Source organism: Dasypus novemcinctus, chromosome 9 (genome assembly GCF_030445035.2).
Source record: "Dasypus novemcinctus isolate mDasNov1 chromosome 9, mDasNov1.1.hap2, whole genome shotgun sequence".
Taxonomy (NCBI): Eukaryota; Metazoa; Chordata; class Mammalia; order Cingulata; family Dasypodidae; genus Dasypus; species Dasypus novemcinctus.
The window spans coordinates 34,221,047-34,232,784 of NC_080681.1; positions in this window are offsets into that span (position 1 = coordinate 34,221,047).

Genomic DNA, 11,738 nt, shown 5'->3' on the forward strand with positions numbered 1-11,738 from the left:
TAATATATCCATTCCTGTTTATAGACTTTTGGGCTGTTCCTGCTTTAACAGTGGAAAATAATACTGCTATGAACATGCTTTTAGTTCCTGCTTTAACAATGGAAAATAATATAATACTGCTATGAACGTGCTTCTAGTGTTTTAAGTGCATTGGGTATATACCCTGGAGTAAAACTGCTGGGTCCTAGGTTATATGTATGTTCAATTTTAGTAGACACTATCCAAGTTTTCCAAAATGTTCTAATCTGAGAATTCTAGTTACTCCATGTCCTTTTCAATGTTTGGTAGTTATCAGTGTCTTCCAGTCTCTGCCATTCTGTTGGTAAGTAATGGGATCTATTGAGATTTTAATATACATTTCTCTAATGATTCATGACATTAAACATCTTTTTTTCCTCCTTTTACTATTCTTTTTATTTAGGTCCTACCAAGTGACTCTTTACACAGGCCCACTGTTCCTATGTGTGCTGCCTACACATATTTGCGTCCCAAGAGTCTCAATTAATTTTTCCTTCCTATTCCTTTTTCATGCTCTGTCTCATTTTCTCTGAAACTGAAGGTGTTTATTATTATATTTTTGTTTGTTTGTATCTGTTTAAAGGGTCCTTGGCAGGAAAACAAGCATATGACCTTAAAATAAAGACCAACATTGTAGGGTAATGCTCAGAAAAATACAGTACTCAGACAACATTGCAAATAAATACCACATACAGATGAAGTTATCTCAAATGTAACAACATTCCTTATGGATCAATACTGTAACAGAAGGTAAACATAGGAGTCCCTAGGACTAGAAATGCTTATTCCAGGAAACAGAATTCTCTTATTCATTTATATTATTATAATTTGTAGGGTTTTTTTGGAGGTGGGAAGGTAGTATTTTTTCTACTTCCTCCCCAAGTACCAATTTTAAACACCTTTTTATGTGTATATTAACTACTAGGGTATCTTCTTTTGTCAAGCACCTGTTAAAGTGTCCTACCCATTTTTCTATTGGGTTGTTTACCATTATCTTGTTAATTTGTATGAATTCTTCACATATTCTGAATACAAACCTTTGTTATTAATGTGTGTTGTAAATATCTTCTCCCACAATGTGGTTTTCAGCCTCTTAATGGTGTCTTTAGTTGAGTTAAAATTTTTACTGTTAATGAAATACATTTATTTATCTATAACACTCCAAAAGTGAACAAATGCAAAAGAGGCCTCTTTGAATAAAGTTAAATTCATTTTTTGTCTGAGTGTATTCACAAAATTCAAATGGCTAACAAAGTGTGCTAAGTAGAAGTCCCAGGAAACCAATTTTAAGAGTTTCTATCTATAATCAGTTTTTGATGTTATAGATCAGTTATAGATCAGTTTTTCTATCTATAATCAGTTTTTGAAACCTATATGAATACTTCATATAGGTTTTGAGAGAGAAAGCCCCTCCCTAATGGAGCTTACATTCTAATGGAAGACCAGTAGTAGTAGCAAGGGAAGGCATCTCTGACATGACAGTTGAGTTGCAAAGACTGGGGAAAGCTTTCCAGGCAGAAAGAAAATCATGTGGAAAGGCCTTAGATAGGGGCTTGTTATGTTTAAAGGAAGAACGAAGGCCCCCAGGGTACAGAAAATAGCAGTAAAAATAGCAAAACATGAAGTTAAAAAGCAGACAAGTTAACATACAGACACACATAACAAAACAACAACAGAAACGGTGACTAGATTTATGGTAAGAATTTGAAGTTTATTCTCTAAATGCAGGCTTCTATGTGAGTAAAGACCCAAGACAACAAGAATGAAAGCATGGAAACTGATAAAGGTCTTCTGAACTAGTCCAGGCAAGGGACAATGACAGAAGAGCTCATAAACTGGTCTTGATCTTAGCCCCCTCTATCTCTCAAGTTTACCCTTCCCCAAATCTTTGCCATTACCAGATTACAGCACTATCATTTAATCAATTGCTAGAGACAGAAACCTAGGAATCTTCCTAGCTACCTTCTTTTTCTCAAGTCCTCTCAATCAACTCAAATCTTTTTAGCTCTTCCTCCAAAATAAATCCCCAGTTGCTCTCACTACTGTACCACTACGACCATAGTCATCATCACCTCTCACATGGACTAATGCCAAAGCCTCCAAACTGACATAAGACCTTCTAGGTCTGGTCCATTGCTTCTTCAACCTCTCCCCACCCTCTCCACTCACTCATATTGCTCTAACCTTATTCTTCTTTCAGTTCTTTGCAATCAACCCTGTTCAAGTCTTAAGTCTTTACAGTGTGTCTGAAATGCTCTTCAAGATCTATTCAAGGGAGTGGATGTGGCTCAAGCAATTGAGTGCCTGCCTCCCACATAGGAGGTTAAAGGTTTGGTTCCTGGTGCCTCCTAAAGAAGACAATGAGCAAAGACAAACGTGCAGGGAATGGATGTGGCTCAAAGAGTTGACTGCTTCCCTCCCATGTGGGAGGTCCCGGGTTCAGTTCCCATGCTTCCTAAAGAAAACACAGACAATGAACAACAACAACAACAAAACAATGAGCAGAGCACACAATGAGCAGACAAAGTAAACAAAAACAAGCAAACAGACAAGGAAGCCATCTTTGGTGGGGAGATCTATTCAAATGTCAGCTCCTCGGGAAGAACTTGCCTTGACCACCCCATTTTAAATAGACATACTCACCCTTTCCTCCCAAGCCGTCATCCCCTACTATTTTGCTTTCACTACTACCATGTATTTTGTTGTTGGTTTGTTTATTATTTGCCTCCCTCCATCCCCCAAATAAAAATCCTGTGAGCAGAGATCATTTACATTGGTCAATGTTATATCCAATATGTTGAATAAAAGTGTTCAATGCAATTTTATGTTAGAAATAGAGCAGATATGACTGCTTATAAAGAGAAAAGTAGAAAGAGAAATCAAGAAGGCTTTACATCCAAATTAGATCCTCATGCTGCTCAGGGGTTCAATGCCCAGGGCCTCCTGGTGAGGGCAAGTTGGATGGTGAGCTGGCCACACAGAGTGTGGGCCCACATGGGAAAGCCACCCTGTGCAGGAATGCCGCCCCGCGAAGGAGTGCCGGCCAGAAAACTAAGTTCCTTTAGCTCCACTTATATTTCACCTCTTTCCAAAAGGATCTTTTCTTTTTCTAGAATCCTATTGTTTCATTAATTATTCTTTTTTTAAAGATTTATTTTATTTCTCTCCCCTCCCCCCCCACTTCCGCCCCAGTTTTCTGTTCTGTGTCCATTTACTCGTGTTCTTCTTTTTGTCCTCTTCTGTTGTTATCAGTGGCACAGGAAGCTGTGTTTCTTTTTGTTGCGTCATCTTGCTGCATCAGCTCTCCGTGTGTGTGGTGCCATTCCTGGGCAGGCAGCACTTTCCTTCGCGCTGGGTGGCTCTCCTTATGGGGTGCACTCCTTGCACGTGGGATTCCCCTACACGGAGGGCACCCCTGCGTGGCATGGCACTCCTTGCATGCATCAGCACTGCACATGGGCCAGGTCCACACGGGTCAAGGAGGTCCGGGGTTTGAACTGTGGACCTCCCATGTGGTAGACGGACGCCCTAACCACTGGGCCAAGTCTGCTTCCCCATTACTCTTTTACCTCCATTACTGTATGTCTCCTTTTTACTAGATTTAGGAAGGCCTTCCTCTACTTCCTCCTCTACCAAGATTATACAACACATGGTTACATTTTCTGTTCTGTCCTATGGTTCCATTTTCTACATTTAATTCTTTATCTGGGATTAACTTCTGCTGGTATCTCTGACTATAGAAATGCTCTAGTCATATTCTATATAACAAATGGTTCTTTAAAAAAAAGTCAAGGTCGCTAAAGAGGAACTGCTTTAGATCAATGAGACATATTAACTAAACTCAACATATCATTCTATATCAAATCCTGTTTTGAAAAACTCAGCTATGAATGAACCTTTGTGAGAGCAAAAGGGGAAATTTAGGGAATGGTTAATTTCGATAGGTGTGCTAATAGTAGGGTGATAAGGGGAAAAAAATTTAAAGGTATGCTCAAAAATATAGATGTGAACAGTCACATCTGTAATGTATCTTTAAATGGTTTGGGAGAAAGGGAACATATATAGATAAGTAAACATGAAAAAATGTTGAAAAATGTTGGATCTAAAAAAAACACAAAAAAACCTGTTGGATCTAAGTGGTAAATAGATGATATATAGATATTCTTAGTACTATATTATCTGTTTTTCTGTATGTTTGAATTTTAAATAACAAGCTTAAAAAGTACAATGATGAGGGCTGCAGATGAACTAATCAGGAACAAGAGCTCTAATGACTGTCATTGAGCAAAATAACTAATTTTTTTTAAAAAGATTTATTTATTTATTTCTCTCCCCTTCTCCCCCACCCCAGTTGTCTGTTCTCTATGTCTATTTGCTGCATGTTCTTGTTTTTGTCCGCTTCTGTTGTTGTTAGCGGCACGGGAATCTGTGTCTCTTTTTTTTGTTGCGTCATCTTGCTGCGTCAACTCTGTGTGTGTGGCACCATTCTTGGGCAGGTTGCACTTTCTTACGTGCTGGGCGGCTCTCCTTATGGGGCATACTCCTTGCACGTGGGGCTCCCCTATGCGGGGGACACCCCTGCGTGGCAGGGCACTCCTTGCGCACATCAGCACTGCGCATGGGCCAGCTCCACACGGGTCAAGGAGGCCCGGGGTTTGAACCGCTGACCTCCCATGTGGTAGACGGATGCCCTAACCACTGGGCCAAGTCCGCTTCCCCAAAATAACTAATTTTTTATAACATCAATGATCTTCTCAGGGGTAAATGCTCTGCATGCCTTGCTGAAGCCCTGGTATTTAATGTGAGGTGAAACACTGTTCAGCAGTATGGGACTAGGAATTTTCTCCTTTCCAAAGAATACGTCGTAATTATCTCAATCTTATTACTCAAAGTATTTTGTTCTTGTTTCCTATTTAAAATTTAGAGGAAAAAAAAAGTATATATGGCCTTTTAGGATTCTTGGCAAGTCTTTTTTGATAGCTGTCAATTTTATTATTTAATTTTAATTCCTCTGAAAGTCTTTCTTCTATTATTAATTTCAACTCTTATTCTTAATTTTAATAGAAAACAGAAAATGCCAGCACAACGGTCCAGCTACATAACCCAAAAACATTTCACCTTATTTTGACATAATGGTAGATCACAGTCAGTTGTGAGTTGTCAGGAATAATTTGTTTTTAAATAGATTGGTTAAGATTGGCTCTTCAAGGTTCTTTCTCTAAAATCACCCAAACTCCAACATACTATCTTGAGTGGGGAAAAAAGTACAGTAACAAGTTTACCAGCAACTATACATAGCCTGGAGACCTATCTTGTATATATGGAAGTACACTGTCGTTTCTAATATAATGGTGAGTTATTTCTTAAATTTTTTCAAAACATTTTTAAAAACTTATGGGTACATTTCTAAAAAGAAAGACAGCAAGAGACAATGAAATATCAATAAGAATCAAATATTAAAGAGTAACCACCAGTTATGATTACTCAAAGACAATGTATCACAAACAATTATGAAAACTTCTGGTTTACTATTATAAGAACAATCACATACAAGGTGTAGCACTGTGTCAAATCATTCCATGGTTCCATGGGCAAGTTGCCTGAAAATCATATCCCTTTTGTCCACTCAAAACCTCATTACAAAATAACATTGGGGATTTGAGGGAATGCTTAGAGTTAGAGATAATGCATCATTAAAGGATTTTTTGAAAGTTTATTTGAATTAATTCCACATAGTTTAAAATTCTGATGAAAATAGTATACAACACAAAGTTTCTTTTTCCTATCCTTGTCCTCCAACCAGCCAGATCTATTTACTGTTAGCAATTTGTGTATACTTTCAGAAATTTGCACTAAAAAATTGTTCCCTCAAAAAAAGAAAAAAAATTTTCCCAGGTTTGCACACACATTATTGCCAATGTCTTTTTAATGAATGCATAGCATGCCATCATACAGAAATGGGCAAATAAATATTATAGTTACTTTCAATCCTCTACTATTATATACAGTGGTACAATGAACATTTTTGTACATCAGTGCACACATATGACCAAATCTATTCAATATATTCCTAGAAACAATTTTTGGGTCAATGGGCTTTTAAATTTTGCCAGATGTTATTCTCCAAGGGTTATTCCAATTATATTCTCACCGACAAAATACAAGAGCAAAAATTTTAAATTTCCATGAACAAGAGGGCCTTTCAGGTGGTTATGAGTATTTCAAAGTCACTGCTGACAAATTCTACATACCAAAGATTTTCTGAAAGGTGGACATAAGTTAAAATCTTCAAAAAAGTTATAAGAAACATTAAAAACCTCTAATTGAATGGACACACAGGCATATCGGGTGAGTCTCATCTCTTTGGCAAAGTTTTCACTCTTCCAAAAATATCAGGATCAAACAATGTATTGAGCTTGCCAAGTAAAAATTTTTTTAATTGCTGAAGTATTACCACCTCAATAGTGCAGATATTAAATTGTGTTGCCCTATCTGCATACTGGAATCTCATGGAATTGGGCTTGTTAAAAAACATAAGCAGGGCTTCCAGGAAGATGGCAGTCTAGAAAGCCACAGGGCTCTCTTTCCTCCAGAAAAACAGCTAGAGGACTGTAGCAGTTTGATATAATTGATGAATTCCAAAAAGAAATACTGGATTATGTTTGTAAACCAATCTTTTCTTCTGGGCATATTAGATTATTTTGAATTCACAGGTTTACTTGATTAAGTTATTATGTAAATCTCTTGTGCCAATAGGGCGTGGAGTCCCCACCTTTGGTGGGTAGGAACTCACAGATAAAAGGCATGGCAAAGGGGTTTTTGATGTTGGAGTTTTGATGTTGGAGTTCGATGCTGAAGCCTTAAGATGGAGCCCCGGAGAGTAATCTCACAGAGGAAACAGAAGCAAGTCCCCGGAAGAGAGAAACCCCGAGCCCAGAAAAAAGAAGCCTGAGGAAGGGAAGAACCCAGGAAGCCTGAACCCTCGCAGATGTTGGCAGCCATCTTGCTTCAATTCGTGGAAATAGACTTTGGTGAGGGAAGTAAATTATGCTTTATGGCCTGGTATCTGCAAGCTCCTACCCCAAATAAATACTCCTTATAAAAGCCAGCAGGCTTCTGGTATTTTCGTATCAGCACCCCTTTGGCTGACTAACATATGCACCAACAACTTACATGACACTGCAAGAAATACAAGAACTTAACTAATCAATCACATGTAAAGAGATTGAATCCGTCATCAAAAATTTCCCAGCAAAGAAAAGTCTAGGACCAGATGGCTTCACAGGTGAATTCTACCAAGTATTTTGAAAAGAATGAACACTGACCTGGTTTAAACTCTTCAAAAAAATTGAAGAGGAGGAAAAATTACCCAAGACATTTTATGAAGCCAACATCATCCTAATACCAAAGCCAGATAAAGATACCACAAGAAAAGAAAATTACAGACCAATCTCTCTAATGAACATAGATGCAAAAATTCTCAACAAAAAACTTGCAAATGTAATACAATAGCATATCAAAAGACTTACACATCATGACCAAGTGGGATTTATTCTTGGTACACAAGACTGTTTCAATATAAGAAAATCAATCAACGAAACACATCACATTAACAAACTGAAGGAAAAAAACCACATCATCATCTCAGTCGATGCAGAAAAAGCTTTCGACAAATCCAGTGCCCAGCATACTTTTTGATAAAAACACTTCAGAAAAATGGGAATAATAGCAAAATTCCTCAATATGATAATAGGCTTATATGAAAAACCCACAGCCTACATCCTACTCAAAGGGAAAAGGGTGAAAGCTTTTCCTCTAAGATCGGGAACGAGACAAGGATGCCCACTGTCACCACTGTTATTCAATATTGTACTAGAAGTTCTAGCTAGGGCAATTAGGGAAAAAAAAAAAGGCATCCAAATAGGAAAAGAGGAAGCAAAACTCTCACTGTTTGCAGGTGACATGATCCTGTACTTCGAAAATTCTGAACTATCCATGACAAAGCTACTTGAGCTAATAAATGAGTTCAGCAACATGTCAGAATACAAGAACAACATGCAAAAATCAGTAATATTTTTGTACACTTGTACTGAACAATCTAAGGAGGAAATCAGAGGGGAAATTCCATTTACAATAGCAACACAAAGACTCAAATACTTCGGAATTAATTTAACCAAGATGAACAGGACCTATATGCAGAAAACTACAAAACAGTGCTAAAAGAAATTTTAAAAGGCCTAAATAATTGGAAAGACATTTCCTGTTCATGTATTGGAAGAATATATATCATGAAGCTACCAATCTTACCCAAACTGATTTATAGATTCAATGTAATACTAATCAAAATCCCAACAGTCTACTTTACAGAATTAGAAAAGGCAATTACTAAATTCATTTGGGGGAAACGGACTTTGGCCCAGTGGTTAGGGCGTCCGTCTACCATATGGGAGGTCGGCGGTTCAAACCCCGGCCTCCTTGACCCGTGTGGAGCTGGCCATGCGCAGTGCTGGAGTGCCTTGCCACGCAAGGGTGTCCCCCACGTGGGGGAGCCCCACGCGCAAGGAGTGCGCCCGTGAGGAGAGCCGCCCAGCGCGAAAAGAAAGAGCAGCCTGCCCAGGAATGGCACCGCCCACACTTCCCGTGCCACTGACGACAACAGAAGCGGACAAAGAAACAAGACGCAGCAAACAGACACCAAGAACAGACAAACGGGGGGGGGGGGGGGGGGAGGAATTAAATAAATAAAATAAATAAATAAATAAATAAATTCATTTGGATGGGAAAGTACACCTAACTAGTCAAAAGCATTCTAAAAAAGAAGAATGACATGGGAGGAATTATATTGCCTGACCATGGAACATATTACAAAGCTACAGTGGTCAAAACAGCATGGTATTGGCATAAAGATAAGAAACATCAATCAGTGCAACAGAACTGAGAGTCCAGAAATAAGCCCTCACCTAAACAGCCAATGGTTTTTGACAAACCTACCAAGTCCATATTAACAGGACAAAACAGTCCCTTCAACAAATGGTGCTAGGACAACCAGATATCTATACCAAAAGAATAAAAGAGGACTCCTATCTCAGTCCCTATATAAGAATCAACTCAAAATGGATCAAAAACTTAAATATGAAAGCCAGGACCATAAAACGACTAGAAGAAAATGTAGGGAAACATCTTCAGGACCTTGTAGTAGGTGACAGTTTCTTGGACCTTACACCCAAAGCACATGCAACAAAAGTAAAAAGATATAATGGGACCTCCCCAAAATTAAACACTTTTGCACATCACAGGACTTCGTCAAAAGGGTAAAAATACAACTGACTCAATGGGAAAAAATATTTGGAAATCATAAGTTTGATAAGGGTTTCATATCCAGGATATATAAAGAGATGTTACAATTCAACAATAAAAAGACAACCCAATTGAAAAATGGGCAAAAGACTTGAATAGACATTTGTCCAAAAAAGAAATACAAATGGCAAGAAAACACATGAAAAAAATGCTCAACATAACTAATGATTAGGGAAATGCAAATCAAAACTACAATGAGACATCATTTCACACCTATCAGAATAGCCACTTTTAAAAAGACAGAGAACTACAAGTGTTGGAGAGGATGTGGAGAGAGAGGAACGCTTATTCACTGTTGGTGGGAATGCAGAATGGTACAGCCACTGTGGAGGAGTGTTTGGCAGGCCCTAAGAAGCTTAATATATACTTGCCATGTGACCCTGCAATACCACTACTGGGTATATACTGAGAAGAAGGGAGAGCTGTGACACGAACAGACATCTGTACACTGATGTTCACAGCAGTATTATTCATGATTGCCAAAAGCTGGAAACAATTCAGGTGTCCATCAACAGAAGAATGGAAAAACAAACTCTGGTGTATTTACACAATGGACTATAATGCAGCTGTAAGAAGAAATGAAGCTGTAAACCATATGACAATATGGATGAACCTGGAGGATGTTATGTTGAATGAAGCAAGCCAGACACAAAAGGACAAATACTGTATGACTGCATTACTATGACCCAAATACTTTGTGTAACATATTGTATGATAAAAAAAAGATGTATATGTATCTAGTACATTTAATTGAGAAATGTATGGTTTTATTCAACTGTGGTTTCTTTTTATTCACTAATTGTTTATATTTTCAGTTATTAGATGTACAAAATAAAGGTTAAAAAATATATACATCTACCAAACAAGCAATATAATTTGCCATATTTTGAGCCTGGGAAGACTCAATTTTAGATATAGCTGAAATTTTTGAGGTTTTTAAAAAGACTTTAAAAAATACTTTGCATGGAGGACAGCTGGAGAATAGATAGGGACTATATAACAAGAACTTTGGTGTAAGATGAGAATGAAGATAAAATACTGGAATGCTCTTCTACCATAAGGTGTTAAGAGTATGGTGACACATGGGGAAAAATATAACTAATGCAATTATAGACTATAACAACAATAGTGTAATATTTTTGTATCAAAAGCAAGGAAGGTACTATATTAATGCTAAAGGCCAAAAAAATTTGGAGTTTGGTGTTGTAAAATATGAATGATTAAGCTTTTTCCCCTCTTCTTCATTTTCTTCCTTAATAAGGAGACCTTGAGTATGTCATTTAACCAATCTCTATTCATCTCTTATCTGTATGAACACTCGGGGAACAACTGAGTTTGTGGGATTAGAGGAGGTAAAAGAATTGGACAGAACTTTTTTTTTAAAGTAATGCTTCCTTAATTTGTTAAATTGCCTTTTGTCTGTTATTTTATATTCTGAATTTGAAATAAAGTTTGAATTATAAAAATACTTTGCATCTAATTCAATAAATGGCAGAGGATAAATTATTCTGCTGTGAGGGACTTCACAGGAGATCTTAGACAAGCATAGAAGCAGTATCACATGGAACTAGAGTTTTCTGTTCTGGAAATCAGAGTGCTCTAGGGCTTAGAAATGTCAAAAGTAATTGGTCATGGGCTGAGCTCAAATACTGATTCCAAATTCTGCATCATCAAATTAACAGTCTCTAATCCAAGGGAGAACATGGTTTCTTCAAAATACAATCAGGTTTCAGTTAAGGTCAAACAGAGGTTAATTTGTAGAAAATGTATATTCTTCACAATGATTTAATCTTCTCATTCGCTCCTCCATTCATCCCTTCTCTTCAGTCTAAGAACTCTTTCCCTGGGTACTCTAGATACCATCCCACCCAGCTCCTAAAGGTCTCCCTCTCTCTTCCCTTTATTATTAACATTTCCATACTAACCCTCCACATAAACATTATCATTTCTCCTTAAAGACTCTTCCCTTGATCCTGTTATCTGTTAGTTACCTCTTCTGCACCTCAAATCATTACATTCTAAAAGAACTACACCACCTTTACTTCCTCTCTCAAACATGGCTTTCTGGCTTCTACCATTCCTCTAAAAGTCCCCTTACACTAAGGTTACTACTTACCATACTTACTTGTTAAATCCAATGGATTTTTTTTTCATTCTTATCTTATTTGATCTCTCAGCAACATCTGTCACTAGACTATTGTGACCCTCTTGAAACTCTCCTCTGGTTTCCAGGATACCACTTTTCTTTCAGATTCTATTTATTCACTTATTAAATATTTATAAAGCACCTACAGTGGTGTCATGCATTTAACCAGGAACTGGGGAAACAATCTTGTAAAGAGACTTTTAAGTAGGTGACGATT